Source organism: Equus asinus, chromosome 15 (genome assembly GCF_041296235.1).
Source record: "Equus asinus isolate D_3611 breed Donkey chromosome 15, EquAss-T2T_v2, whole genome shotgun sequence".
Taxonomy (NCBI): domain Eukaryota; kingdom Metazoa; phylum Chordata; class Mammalia; order Perissodactyla; family Equidae; genus Equus; species Equus asinus.
The window spans coordinates 27,601,123-27,616,561 of NC_091804.1; the positions used below are offsets into that span (position 1 = coordinate 27,601,123).

General features: G+C 42.9%; 1 protein-coding gene across 3 annotated transcripts in view; it reads left to right on the plus strand.

The window, feature by feature from the left end:
* The window catches only part of PHF20 (PHD finger protein 20), a 143,943-nt gene that overhangs the window by 3,002 nt on the left and 125,502 nt on the right, over positions 1–15,439 (plus strand). Inside the window, exon 2 of one of the 3 annotated variants that reach the window (XM_044747852.2) lies at positions 809–903. The exons of the other annotated variants lie outside the window; for them this stretch is intronic. The gene's annotated coding sequence lies outside the window, so the exon portion shown is untranslated. The remainder of the gene's footprint in view (positions 1–808; positions 904–15,439) is intronic. 3 annotated transcript variants of the gene reach the window in all.

Here is a 15,439-nt window from a genome sequence, read left to right on the forward strand (position 1 = left end):
TGCTAAAATGCTGATTCTGATCCAGTAGGTTTGGGAGGGCCTGAGTATCTGCATTCTAATTCCCAGGTGATGGTAATGCTACTGAATTACACTTTGAGTAGTGAGGTTCTATACCCGAAGCCGAAGATTCCTTTGTGAAAATAGGAAGGTGGTGGTTAGCCTTATGCTGGGGTGTTATTTTCCATTTTCTCTTTACCCAGACACATCCCTTAAAGTTTGTATAAGGTCATGGTCCCCTTCTGAGGACTATTATTTATGCTCAATTACAGTTATTCTAGCATTTATCTTTTAAAACCATGGCTAAAACTTGTCTAAGAGTTTGATTTCTATGTATTTTGTCAAATTTAAGTGCTTAAATATGAATGTAATTCTTTTTTTTATTTATTTTTATTTTGTCATTTTTTGTTTTTTTAAAAAAGATTTTATTTTTCTTTTTTCTCCCCAAAGCCCCCCGGTACATAGTTGTATATTTTTAGTTGTGGGTCCTTCTTGTTGTGGCATGTGGGATGCCACCTCAGCATGGCCTGATGAGTGGTGCCTTGTCTGTGCCCAGGATCCTGACTGGCGAAACCCTGGGCTGCCGAAGTGGAGTGCACAAACTTAACCACTTGGCCACAGGGCCGGCCCTGAATGTAATTCTTGACGTAGAATCATTCTAGTAAACACCATATAGCCAATATAGTAATCAGCCAATTTGTCCCTCTGGTTCCTCACCTGTCATCCTGCCATGAGTATGGAGTCTCAGATACCCAAAGTCAGCAAGGTCACAGGTGTTGGAATTTTCAAGGAGTCCTTCTTGGTTTTTTAGGTTCTGGAAGTGGACCTGGGAAAGGCAGGTGCCTGGGTCTTGAATGGAAACTGCAGGCTTATCTCTGTATGGAAGCTTCACAAAGGCAAATGCTGGTAGGAAGATAACGTTCTTTGATGGGGATCATGGCTTATGATGCTCTCTCTCCTTTTGTACTGACATCTCTAATCTATTTCTGAGTCTTAGTGGGTTTTTCTTTTCTAAATGTCTTAGGTCATCTGTGCCTGTTTCCCTGGCTGTCACCTGTCATGGCCTTTTTCCAGCATGATCCTATTCTGGGTCCTAATCAGGACAAACCTGACTGACTAGAATATTTTGTTTCCCAGTACCCCCCCCCCCCCCCCATGAATGTCAGATCCTCTTCGGTAACGGATTTGATCTGGATTTGGCTCTAGTCCCAGCCCTTCCACTCACTGTGAGACAGACCTCAGGCAAGTCACTTAATGCCACTGGGCCTCATACTCCCCATTTGTCAAATGAGGGGCTGATTATCTCCAAGGTCTCCTCTGCTCTGAGTCTTTGTCACTGCCTTGCTCAGAAACCCAGTGTCTGTGGGAGCTTGTTGTAGCAGATCTGATTTCTTTCATGTGCTCTCTTGGGCAGGCTGCCAGTCATTTCCCTGTCCGAGTCACTTCTGCCACTGCCTCTTTTCTAGCCGAGGCAGCCAGTTTGTCCTCACACCCAACTTCAGCATTCTTCTCCCTCCATGTCGTCTGCCAGTTCTATGCTTTATTTCATTCAAAACTGCCTAAACATCTCAAAAAAGTCTTCCTTGAATTCTCTATTCAGTGTCAGCTACTTCCCTGAATCGCTAAGAGGGAGTCTGTAGTTTACATACGCCTATGTTTATTTGTAAGTTCTCTTATCTGGTGTATATCTAAAAAGTGTTTTCCCCTCCCCCAACCCTGCTTTCTTTTTTTTTTTTTTTTTGAGGAAGATTAGTCCTGAGTTAACATCCGCCACCAGTCCTCTTTTTGCTGAGGAATAGTGACCCTGAACTAACATCTGTGCTCATCTTCCTCTACTTTATATATGGGATGCCTGCCACAGCATGACTTGATAAGCACTGCATAGGTCTGTGCCTGGGATCCAAACTGGCGAACCCTGGGCCACCAAAGAAGAGCACATGAACTTAACCGCTGCACCACCAGGCAGGCCCCCCAGCTTTCTTTTTTGCTTTGAATTAGTAGCGTTAGGTAAAATGAAATTTAAAAGTTAAGCAGGTAGTTTGCCTTTGGCTGGAGTTTGGGGAAGGTGAGATGTAATGCTTTTAGCCCTCGTTTCCCAAGGTCTCCCATGTCTTTGGGGAATCAGCTACCTGGTGCTTCCTGGATTTTAAAGGTGCTGAAAGTCCCTATCTGAAACTTGAAAAGGTATCCTAAGTCAAACGCCATTAAAGATTACTTCCAAGTGCTCTTCTTCTTAGGAACACACTCATTCACAAAACCCCAGACAAGAAATTGCTAAGGACAATGATAAATCTAGATTTCAAATAACTTCATTAATGAGTAAAGCTAACAGTTCTTTGAGAACACCTGATTATTCTCAAAAACAGTTGCTGAAGTTGTGTGGAAATCAGGGCTCAAAGATGTGTGTAACCTCCTAAACTCTCTTCTTCATCTTTCTGGGAAGTAATGGGGGGACGTTTACATTTTTCTTTTTCTTTCTTTTTCTTTTTTGAGGAAGATTAGCCCTGAGCTAACTACTGCCAATCCTCCTCTTTTTGCTGAGGAAGACTGGCCCTGAGCTAACATCCATGCCCATCTTCCTGTACTTTATATGTGAGACACCTGCCACAGCATGGCATGCCAAGCGGTGCCATGTCCGCACCCAGGATCCGAACCGGTGAACCTGGGGCTGTCGAGAAGCGGAACGTGTGCACTTAACCGCTGCGCCACGGTGCCGGCCCCTCTTTTTTTTTTTAAAGATATTTTTCCTTTTCCCCAAAGCCCCCCGATACATAGTTGTATATGTTTTTAGTTGTTGGTCCTTCTGGCTGTGGCATGTGGGATGCCGCCTCAGCCTGGCTTGATGAGCGGTGCTAGGTTCGCGCCCAGGATCCGAACCTGTGAAACCTTGGGCCACCGAAGCAGAGGTGTGAACTTGACCACAGGGCTGGCCCCTGCGTTTTTCTTGATAAGCATTCTTTAAACCAAAATGTGTGTTTAGTTAGAGCCTCTGTGGTTAGATTGTAAGTTTGGAGAAAGGGAGGGTCTCTATGTTATTCCTCTTTCTCAGCAACTGTTGCTTACAGGTTGTTGACTGACTAATCTTGTGGTAACCTATTGAAAATTGAAACCTCGATTTGTAATGATGCTGTGACAGCTTTGCTAGATCTTGGGCTAGGCATCCAGCTCTCCTTTGCTTTCTTTGGCCAAATAATGGAAGTAATGAGCTTGCAGAAATCCCATAAAATTTTAGAAGCCTGGTATGACTCACCAAGCAGATGTAGAGCAGTTGTATGAAGGGGGGAGGTGTCTGAATCACTGGACTTTGGGGAAGGAGGGAGAGGAGGGTCCTGGGAAAGGATTTAAAACCATGGTTTTATTCGATGAGAGATTATCTCATGTCAGGAACATGATCCTAGGATTTTACAGGCTGGCTCCCGGGCATCTTAGATGAGTATTTGGGCTCTCTTTGTCCTGGTAGAGACCTGATTTTCAAGAGTTCTGTTTCCGACATGGAAAGGATCCATGGCTAGGTAGATTGACCTGCCTTCCTTGCTTCTACAGGTGCACAGGTGTTGGGATTTCTAGGTTGTGGAAACCTGGTTTGGAAACGTGGGCATTTTACAGTAATAATAAGTTAGGTAGCATTTTTTGGAGCACTGTACTGGATCTTATTGAATGTTTACAATTTACCTGTTAGCCTCATCTGATAGATGAGGAGGCTGAGATTAAGTAACTTGTGCGAGATCATTTGGCTGATGGAGTCTAGGTTTCTTTGCCTGCAATCCCAGTGCTCTTACATCCTCCTCTCTACAGCTGCCTTACTTTTCCCCCGAGAGGTCATCTTGCCACTTCACCCCAGGTTCTGTTCCTGACCGTGCAAACATCCCTTAAGTGTAGAAGCCCAACTCTTTCGGCTCAGGCTGCCTTCTCCCTTTCTTGAGGCTCCTGGGCATGGCTGGTTTGGGCTGCTTGACTGACCCTTGGTCCCATGGAGTGATGAATGCTGTCCAGTGTGCTTTGATGAATAAGAAATTGGTCATGTTGTTACCTGTATGAGAATTATGTACCTATAATTCAGAAATGCTAGATAGTTAAAGAGGCTGCATGTCATCCAGGCTTCATGACATGTGGTGATAAGGACCAGGATTTGGAGGCAGAATGCCCATGTTTGAGTTCCAGCATCTGCACTCTCTTGGGACTATATGTAACTTGGGCATGTGGCTTAAACCTCTTGGGCCGCTAACTGTGGCATGGACACTGGAGGCAGACTTCCAGCATGGCAAGTTACTTAACCTATCTGGACCTCTGTTTCCTCACTCAAGTATCATCGTAACTACTTCACATTGATCATTGAAAGTATTGGTAAATGTTAGCTTTCCCTCCATTTCCTAATCTGTAAAATGAGAATAAGAAAACCTAATTTGTAAGGTTATCAAAACTTGGTGAATTGTGAAGAGTTGAGTGTGTTACCATTATTTTGTTTTATTCCTCTCACAAAATGTTGTAAAATCACCTCATGGACCGTATTTGTTGGTTTGTATTTCATGTTTAACTGCATGAGTAGTGTCTGTAAGAGAAAAAGACACTTAAATTTCTTTTCTCATCTTCAAACATAACAGTTTAACAGTAACCCCTTAATATTATTAGTGTTCAGATACCCAGAGGCCTTTTTTTTTTTGAGGAAGATTAGCCCTGAGCTAACTACTGCCCATCCTCCTCTTTTTGCTGAGGAAGACGGGCCCTGAGCTAACATCCATGCCCATCTTCCTGTACTTTATATGTGGGACGGCTGCCACAGCATGGCTTGCCAAGCGGTGCCATGTCCGCACCCAGGATCCGAACTGGCGAACCCTGGGCCTCCGAAGCGGAATGTGCTCACTTAACTGTTCTGCCACCGGGCCGGCCCCTCAAAGGCCTTATTTTTAAAAGCAGTGTAAGTATAGTAGTGGGTTTTGGAGGAGATCTTGCTTCTCAAATCCCAGCTCTTCCCCCTAGCTGGGTGACCATAGCAAGTTACTTGTTCTAAGCCTCCTTTTCCTCCTCTGTAACATGGGATAATATCGCCTACTTCTCTGCATTGTTGGGAATGAGATATTTGTCAAGGATTTAGGCTATGGTGAAGACTCAGTAAATGTTAGCCACGGCTAGTATTAATAATCAAAGCCAGGAATAAAAGTTAATATTTAAAGAATAAGGGTTATAATTCAGAAAAATGTCTTTGGAGGCCCCATGGAGTAATGACTCCACCTCCAAATTGCTTTCCTTTATGATATAGTGATACCTCAATTAAGGACTCCTGTAAGAGCAGCTTAGTCAGGTATGTTTAAAAAAAGATTCCCTCCCCTAAAAAGATCCCACACAACCCTACTCCAGAGCTACCAACACTTATAGACTGGAGCCTCTCTGTGACTGAAAAATGAATAGTTTTTCTTAGGTTCCAGGGCCGAAATCACATCTGTCTTCAGGTGCCTCATTCCCTGTGCTTTGCCTTCCTCCCCCTGTCCCCACGGAGTAATAACAGTTCCTACATTTATCTGTGGATAGCTTTTTCTTTTTTTAAAGACAGGCACCTGAGCTAACAACTGTTGCCAGTCTTTTTTTTTTTTTTTCTGCTTTTTCTCCCCAAATCCCCCTAGTACATAGCTGTATATTTTTAGTTGTGGGTCCTTCTAGTTGTGGCTTGTGGGATGCCACCTCAGCATGGCCTGATGAGCGGTGCCATGTCCGCGCCCAGGATTTGAACTGGCGAAACCCTGGGCCACTGAAGCAGAGCGCGTGAACTTAACCACTCGGCCATGGGGCCGGCCCCTGGATAGCACTTTTCAACGAGCCTCCACATGATTGTCTCCTTGAATCCCTACATCCCTTGAGAGGGGTGATATTGGTCTCTTTCCTGTTTTTATTCCCGTTTTGCCTATGAGGAAGCTGAGGTTATCTCATTTAACAAGCATCTGACAGCCATGTAAGGGCACTGCTTGTTAGATGATGGGGTGCCTGTGAGGAGTTCATTGCCTTTGGAGAGATCGGCTCAGAAATAGGCAATTTCATTTTAGAGTGCTGAGTGGTGTGGTCCAAAGGGCAGGCAAGGCTGCCATGGGAGCATATTGGAGTGGGCTGCTGGCCTAGAGAGTCCTTCGGGGATGTCCTGATGGCTGAGCCCAGTCTGAAGGGCAAGGCAGAGGAAGCAGCTTCTTTGAGCAAAGGTATGGAGGTTGGAACTGTAAGGAGTCTGGGTGTGTTGGCTGCAATAGCAGTAATAGCCTTGAGAGCTTACTGTATGCCAGGCTCTGTGCTACATAATTTTTATCTTCACAACACCTGTATGAAGGTTTGAAGTCAGTACTGGTACTATCCCCATTTAACAGATGAGCAGCCTGAGACTCAAGAGGAAATGACTTGTGCAAGGTTTTCTGGAAAATGGTGGGGCTGGGGTCCAAACCCAGGCAGTCTCATTCCAAAGTTCTGGCTCGCAACCGTTGTGTGCCACTGCCCTTCTACTAAGCTTGCCTGCTTCCTTGCTTTTAAGCTTCCATCTTTAGAGATTCCCAGTTTGGTTTGGTCATAATGGCTAACCCACCAAAGGCCTTGATGCTGCACTAAGTAGCTTGAACTCTGTTCTGTAGGGGAACTACTGAACTGTTTCTTTTTCGTTTTTCAGTTGCCATATAATTGACATATAACGTGAACTGTTTTAAACAGAGGAGTCTTATGATAATATTTGTGTTTTAGAAATATTACTGTAGTAGCATTGAGGAAGATTGGCAACAGTGTAGTAGTTGACCAGAGTCAAACTACCTGGGTTCATTACCTTGTCCCAATACTTGCTGGCTTTGTTATTTGGGCAGCTTACTTACTGAACCTTAGTTTTCTTATCTACAAAGTGGGAATATGGGGCCAGCCCGAGGCCGAATGGTTAAATTCGTGAGCTCTGCTTCAGCAGCCCAGGGTTTCGCCAGTTCGAATCCTGGGCGCGGACATGGCACTGCTCATCAAGCCATGCTGAGGTGGCATCCCACATGCCACAACTAGAAGGACCCACAACTAAAAAATACACAACTATGTACCGGTGGCCTTTGGGGAGAAAAAGGAAAAACAAAATCTTTAAAATGGGAATAATAATAATCCTTATTACAAATCTATATGGTAGACACTAAATGAGATGATGTATACATAAAGCACTTAGAATAGTGTCTGTCATAAAATAGGCACTCAGAAGATGTCAGTTTATAAGACAATATTGATTTGGATCTGGGAAGGGTGTGGCTGGAGGTTTTGAGCTCTGTTGAGAGCTGTCGCAGTGATCAGATTAGAACTGATGGGGGCCTGAATTGGGCAACCACTCGGCAATGGGAGAGACCTGGAAGTAGGTGTTACAAAATGGTGACTGAGAGTGGAAGGTAAGAGTGGTGCCCATGTTTCTAGCTTGGCACATTGGCCAGTCTTGGGGCCTTAAACTGTGATGGGGAGAAAAAAGGAGAAGGAACTTGTAAGGGTAAGATGATTAGCTCAGTGAGGTTGAGTAATGTGCCAAAGGTCATTCAGCAAATGTATTCTGGAGCCAAGCCTGGGCACAAGGCCCTTTCCATTGCTTCTGGAAAGATCCACGGATTTAACCCACTCATTCTCAGTAATTTGGAATGAGTAAACTCAACTTTGTTTCTGTCTGTCTGAATTTTAATTGTGGAAGGAAAAGCTTGGCTCTTGGAGAAAGCATTTCAAGTATCCGGGAAGAGGGTAAGGGAGTTTTTTTGTCCTATTTCTTTCCTCCCTTCTTTTTTCCCTCACTCCCCACCCTTCCTTCCCTCCTTCCTTATCCCCTCAAGTAAAAGAGGCTAATTCAGTCCTTTTTAGCATGACCTGAGAAAGGGCCTGAAGGAATGGAAATGGTCTTTCCTTTAGACCCAGTCTTCCTTCTGTGTCCTTGAGGAAATTTGAGGATGGTGATGGAGGGGCTCTTGCCCCTACTTGAACCAATTTATCGCTTCCCTAGGACTAAAGATGTGCTCTTTATATTCTTTAGTATATTGGATACTATTTGATGTCCTTTTTGCTAGTGCTACTACTATTACACAACCATTTTATCACCGATGCTGAATATTTAGTGATTACTGTGCTAAGTACTTGACATTCATTAACTCATTTATTCCTCACAACAATGCCAGGAGGTAGGGCTTATTAATCCCATTTTATAGATGGGCAAACACAGGGAGGCTCAGTGATTTTTTTTGATTTTCGCTCCACCAAAAATGAGTGGAGCCAGGATTGGCTAGAATCTAAGTCTAAAACCTATCTGTGCTCTCATCCCTAAGTACTCCTTGGCCTTCCTCCAAGACAGAACTTTGGCAGAGTCCCCTTGGAAGCTTGCTCCCGTGAGACCTAGGTGTCACTGGACCTGCTGATGTTGTTTATGCTTTTCTGGGAAAGCAGCGTGAGCTACAGGGAGAGGAGAGTCTCCACTTCCTAGACTCAGAGCAATGGGGGATGGGGAGCTCATTCCCGCCTGAGGCACCCTCCTCTAGGGCTTTCCTTCTGCCTAGAATTCTCTTCCCCTAGATCTTCACATGGTTTTCTTCTTGTCATTTAGATCTCTGCTCAGACCTCAGCTCCTCAGAGTCCTTTCTAACAGCCTTTATCTAAAGTGGTCCTCTCATGTCACTGGTTCACATTACTTTGTTGAGTTTTTCCACACAGTACTTATCCTGCCAGAAATTATCTTCTTTGTGTATGTGTTTATCTTGTTTATTGCCCGCTTTCCCCCACTAGAGAACATGGTTGGGGTTGTCTTGTCCTCCCAGTATCTATCTCCAGCACCTGGCATGTCGCAGGCACTCAAATACTTATTGAATGAAGGAGGCATAAGATTAAGCTGGTCTTTCACTTGAAGTGACCCTCAATTAAAAGGGGGTTGCACTGAGTTGAAAAGGCACCATCAGCCTTTAATGGAGGTTGAATGCAAGCCTGGTGGTAAGCACTATTCGGTTATCCCAAAGCCTGTTCTGTAGTCTCTGGTGATTGACATTCTTTCCTTGAGTGTCCAGAGTTTATTTTCTCCTAACCCTGTCTCAGCGCCGACTTGTTGAAAGGTCTTGTTCCATACCCATCTATCACTTTAATTCTTTATTACTTTAAGCTTCAGTCCCTTCTCCTGGAGCACAGTAGGTTTGCTGAGGGCCGGACCTTCAGTTACTATGACTACAGTACTCTTTGACCTCTCCCAAAATAAAACCCAGGGTCCTTGTCAGTACAACATTAACTGTAAATGTATTATGAATTCAGAAAATTCTGCTGCCATTTTTTGAGTACCTACTTTGTGCTAGACAAACGGGGGCTTTGCAAATCTTTTCTCACCTAATCCTTATGGCCACCAAGATAGGGGCCATTAATCCTCATTTGATGAGTTAAAGAGAACTCAAAAGATGCAGCTCTTAAACAAACATGTGATAGTGGTTAAGACTCTGGAGCCGCAGGGCCTAGATTCAAATCCTGCCTTAGCCCCTTACTGTATAGGTGTCCTAGGGTGTCCCTAAGTTTCTTCCTGTTTTCTCATCTTTATGAGTATTAATAAATCACGTACCTCTGTGGTTGTTGTAAGGATTACGTGACTTCATATGTGTAGAGTTAGCTGCTATTATTATCATTATAAGTGTTTTTATGTAAGTCTTGTTAGTCTGCCTAAGAGTATTTTTTATCTACTCTCCTTTTGTAAGGTTAGTTCACATCCTTGTCATTTTAGTAGCTTAGTAGCATTCTTTAATTTATTAGGCATCTGTTGAATGTCAATCATTCTTTTCTCTAATGGAGCTTTCCCTAATGGACTACACTATAGTCCTACTATGTTAGCTTTTATTTAAGTACTCTCTTCCTCTTTTTATTTTTAAAGATTTTATTTTTCCTTTTTCTCCCCAAAGCCCCCCAGTACATAGTTGTGTATTTTTAGTTGTGGGTCCTTCTAGTTGTGGCATGTGGGATGCCACCTTAGCATGGCTTGATGAGCGGTGCCATGTCCGCCTCCAGGATCCTGACTGGCGAAACCCAGGGCCGCCAAAGTGGAGCGTGGGAACTTAACCACTTGGCCATGGGGCTGGCCCTTACTCTCTTATTCTTAAACATGTGAACTATATCTAGTTTCCCCAGAATCGTATGTAAAGAGCTATTGTTTTTTTCTTGTTTTCACAAACAATTTATTTTTATTTTATTTATTTATTTTTTTTGAGGAAGATTAGCCCTGAGCTAGCATCTGCCCCCAATCCTCCTCTTTTTGCTGAAGAAGACTGGCCCTGAGCTAACATCCGTGCCCTCCTTCCTCCACTTTTTATGTGGGACGCCTGCTACAGCATGGCTTGCCAAGTGGTGCATAGATCTGCACCTGGGATCTGAACCGGTGAACCCCAGGCCACCGAAGCAGAACGTGCGAACTTAACCACTGTGTCACTGGGCCGGCCCCCAAACAATTTATTTTTATCCTGGGCTGTATTCTTCAGATTGAAATTACTGAGTCCAAGTGTATAAGCATTTTTGTTTTTTTTTTCTGCTTTTTCTCCCTAAATCCCCCTGGCACATAGTTATATATTTTTGTTGTGGGTCCTTCTAGTTGTGGCATATGGGACACTGCCTCAGCATGGCCTGACAAGCGGTGCTATGTCCGCGCCCAGGATCCGAACCGGTGAAACCCCGGGCCGCTGAAGCGGAGCGCGAGAACTTAATCACTTGGCCATGGGGCTGGCCCCTATAAGCAGTTCTATAGCTTGTTCCTTGCTTCCAGATTGAGGTATAAAAAGATGGTCATGGTTAGGGCCTCAGGGAGCGGTTCAAGTGTTCCAGTTTCCGCCCAGCTGGGCCAGTCTTAGGTTTTGTCCTTTCTGAAAAATTAAATATTTCTGCTTGTTATATAATGGTGTGATGATTTTGACATGACATCTGTAAAGGATCCAATTGCTTAATCTTCCTGTATTCAAATTATGTTTATATCTAAAGGCATGAATATAAACATAGCAACGACTTTGGTAGGGAAAGAGGAAGGGCCTTTGAGAAGTGGTTTGTCTGCCTCTGGGATAATAAGAGGGATGTTTCCTGCCTTTGGGGACCTTGAAAGCTGCTGGCCCCTCTGCACCTCAGTTTCCTCTCTGTACCATGGGAACATCACATTTAGTCCTAACTGCATTTCTTGGTAGTTGTGAAGATCCAGTAAAATAGTATAAGAATGAAAGGACTTTCGTATATTTAAATAACATTTTAAAGAACTATGAAGAAATATAAAGAAGTAATCCAAAATTACAATCTTACCAACTAAATAATCCCTGCTGAAATTTTTTTTTAAAAAGTACATTCTTAAAGTTAGAAAATTCTAACAAGATGAAGATGAAAAGTTAAATTTTCTTGCTCTATTCCTCTCATTAAAGGAATCACTTAAAACAGTTTTCTTAGTTCTTTCCAAGAAATAATTTTATGAGTATGCTATAGTAGATCTGTTTATATTTGTCTCTCTGTTTATATTGAAAGGATAATACCATACATACACATGCCTCTATACCGTGACTTTATTTATTTATTTATTAATTATTTTATTAAGATCACATTGGTTACACCATGCCTTTTTTACTTGACAACGTATCTTGCAGATGGCTCCATATCAGCATCTACAGATTGCCATTATTCCTTTTAATAGCTATACAACATTCTGGTGTATAGGTGAACCATAGTTCGTTTAATTAGGCCTCTTTTAACAGACGTTTTAGCTGCAGAAATTGCAAAGCTATATTGATCATCCTTACAAGTGATTTGGCACTTTTGGGGAAACAGGTAATTTGACAGACTTTGGAGGATATCTGTAGGATAAGTTACTGGTAGTGGGACTGCTGGGTTGCAAGCATGTGCATTTTTGTAAATAGTGCCAAGTTGTCTCTAGAAAAGCTTTTCCAGTTTATGCTTCTACCAGCTGTATAGGCATGCTCTTTTCTCCTCATCCCTGCAAATGCTGGGTATCCTACCTTTAAACTTTTTGCCTATCTCAAAAAGGAAAGAGTGTTACTTTGATTTGCATTTCTTTTAATTTAGGGTGAGGTCATGTGGATATAATATCACATGCTTCTTAGACCCTTGAATTACCACCCCCCGGTAATCTGCCAGTTCTTACGCTTTGCCCATTTTTAAGTGACTTGGTATGACTTTTTGTTCTCGGTTTGCATGCACTCTTTGTTAATAAAGGAAGTGAGCTCTTTGTCGTATGTGTTGCATTTATTTTCTCCCAGTTTGTGAAAGTGCCCTTTAAACTGCATTACACAGTGTACATTTCAAGCTTTCATTATCATTGATATGGGGGCATTGACTACAAGTACTGTGTTTAAGGAAATAAACTAGGCCGTCTGTCTCCTGTGTAGCAGTGAGCTCCCATTGTAGGGAAATTTGAATGTAAAGGAGTAATTTGAAGTCCTGCCAAGGTGTTTAAAATGGAATCCTATGTAAATACAGATTGCGTCAGATTTTGTTCTCTTAATTTTCTTTGGTGTCCTTATTGAACATATTCCCTTTTCCTCTTATTCTGGAAGCTGGAGATTTGTGGAAGAAAAAGCTAAGGCCCTGAAGAATGGATAAGTTAAAAGCTGCAGAATCTCGCATCTTGAGAAAAATTTGTGTTTAAAACTAAATGTGAGAAGTAAAAATGTACTTCTTATGTAATCTTTTTTTTTTTGATTCCTTCTTCTGGCTTGAACTTTTTTTTTTCTTTGCTGAGAAAGATTCACCCTGAGTGAATATCTCTGCCAGTCCTCTTCTATTTTGTATGTGGGTCGCTGCCACAGCTTGGCTGCCGCCGAGTGGTGTAGGTCCACTCCTAGGAACTGAACCTGGGCCACTGAAGCAGAGTGTGCCGAATTTAACCACTAGGCCACAGGGCCAGCCCCTGTCTTGAAATTTTTTTAATTTTTAAATTTTCTATTCTTCTCCCCAAAGCTCCCCAGTATATAGTTGTATATTGTAGTTGTGAGTGCCTCTGGTTGTGCTATGTGGGATGCCACCTTAGCATGGGCTGATGAGCGGTGCCATGTCCGCGCCTGGCCTCTGAACTGGCGAAACCCCAGGCTGCCGAAGTGGAGTGTGTGAACTTAACCGCTTTGCCACGGGGCCGGCCCCTTGAAATCTTTTTTATTTGTTAGTAGATGTTGTCAAATTAAATTCAGACTTGCAGATGATTTTCCTGGTGTCCCTCCCCTTGGCCTTTGTTAGAGCTGGTTCATCTTGTCTCAGTGTCTCTGTTTGTCTTCCTGGGTAGACTGGAGTGGGGGACTGAGTTGGATTTCTTATTCCTAATTTCTGGTACAATGTTTTACTGATAGTACTCACTAGTAGTTTGTTGAATGAATTAATGTGAAATTTAAAACAAACTGCCACCCCAGAGGAGTGGAGGAAAGATTGAGGATGCGACATGAAAGCCAGATTAGTCTTTTTGTTTTTTTGAGGAAGATTAGCCCTGAGCTAACATCTGCTGCCAATTCTCTTTTTGCTGAGGAAGAGTGGCCCTGAGCTAACATCCATGCCCATCTTCCTCCACTTTATATGTGGGAGGCCTGCCATAGCATGGCTTGCCAAGCGGTGCCATGTCCATACCTGGGATCCAAACCGGTGCACCCTGGGCCGCCGAAGTAGAATGTGTGAACTTAACTGCTGCACCATCTGGCCAGCCCCCAGATTAGTCTTTAGTCTTGTTCTGTGTGATACCAGAGAGTGAAACTTCAAACAAGTGGGTCAGAGTTAAAATAAAACAGATTTTAGTTTGTGTAAGGAAGACCTGACAATTCACCCTCAAGAGGAACTGGTTTTCTTGAGCCATTGGGAATAATTTGCTCATCTTCATTCATTCACTGCTTTGCTCCCACACTCATGTATTTTCATGGAAGTCCTCCTAGGGTACCTCGGTGGGAGGTTGGGTGGTAAAAGAAAGAATTCAGAAATCAAGCAGGGGCCTGCCCTGTGGCCAAGTGGTTAAGTATGCTCACTCCACTTCCTCGGGCCACGGTTTTGCCGGTTCGAATCCTGGGCACAGACATGGCACCTCTCATCAGGCCATGCTGAGGCGGCATCCCACATGCCACAACTAGAAGGACCCACAACTAAAAATATACAACTATGTACCAGGGGGCTTTGGGGAGAAAAAGGAAAAAGAAAATATTAAAAAAAAAAAGCCAGAAATCAAGCAGACCTGGGCTTTTGTTTTGGGGCCTGTCACTTAGCACTTGAACCTTAAGCTAAATTAGTTTAAGCCTAGCCTCCTCATTTGTGATAATAGAGTATTAATAGCCACTACCTATATAGTCCTTACTCTGTACCAATCCTGTGCTCCTCAAAGGGATTATCTCATTTCATCCTCATACCCTCTGCCTGGATAGGTACAGTCATGCACCGAATAATCACTTTTCAACTTTGAGATCAAGGGCAGATGACAGACCGCACATACAAAAGTGGTCCCATAAGATTAGTACCACAGAGCCTAGGTGTGTAGTTGGCTATACCATCTAGTTTTGGGTAAATACACTCTATGATGTTTATATGATGACGAAATCCTCTGAATGTGTCCCTGGCATTAAGGGTACATGACTGTACTATTATCACCATCCTCATTTTCTGAAGAGGAAACAAATTCAGAGAGGTTAAGTAATTTACCCAAATTCATTCAGCTAATCAGGGGTGGAGCTGAGGATTCAAGGCCAAACATTTAACCCCATTATGTTTCTTTACGGGACCTGTATAAAAGAGCTGTCTCCCTGCAGAGGCTGACAAGTAACAGCTGCTGAGTGAGTGCTCAAGGCCGCTCTGCTTTTCTTCTTGTTTGGCGTCACCTTTTTATATAATCTGAGAGGCCAAACTGTTAATCTGAATGTTAACTAGTATGCATGATGTCAGAGATAAACAGATCCATAATTTGGCCCAGTATTTTAGGCAAGCCAAAATGAAGACTTTTCTACTGATTTGATATCTCATTTTCCTGGAGAGTGTTAGGTAAAGCCAGTCAAACCTCTCACCCTTCCCTAGGGTCCATATAGTTGGAGCACTCCTGCTAACATAGCTTTTCAGTTAATAGGTTTCAGCTTCCATAATTGCTACTGTCAGCCATTCCTACCTTACTTTGATTTGCTGTGTGTTCCCCAGTATCAGCCCTTCGGAATGGTTATTTAATGGATAGCTCATCCTTCACATTATATATTTTTTTCCTTATGGAAAATTTTTGTTGTGAAAAACTTTTATAAATTTAGGAAATTGTTTAAGAGGAAAGAACAATCACCCACAGCCTGTTCTTTTCTTGATTTTTTTTTTTTAAATGCATGTGAGTTTTAATGTGAACTCAAAGTGGTGTAATTTTGCATTCTGCCTTTCCGTATAATATATTGCAAGCAAATTCCTCCTAAGATGTAATGGTGTTACATATCAGATATGAGGGATTTTTCTGCATTCATCCATTGCAAAGGTT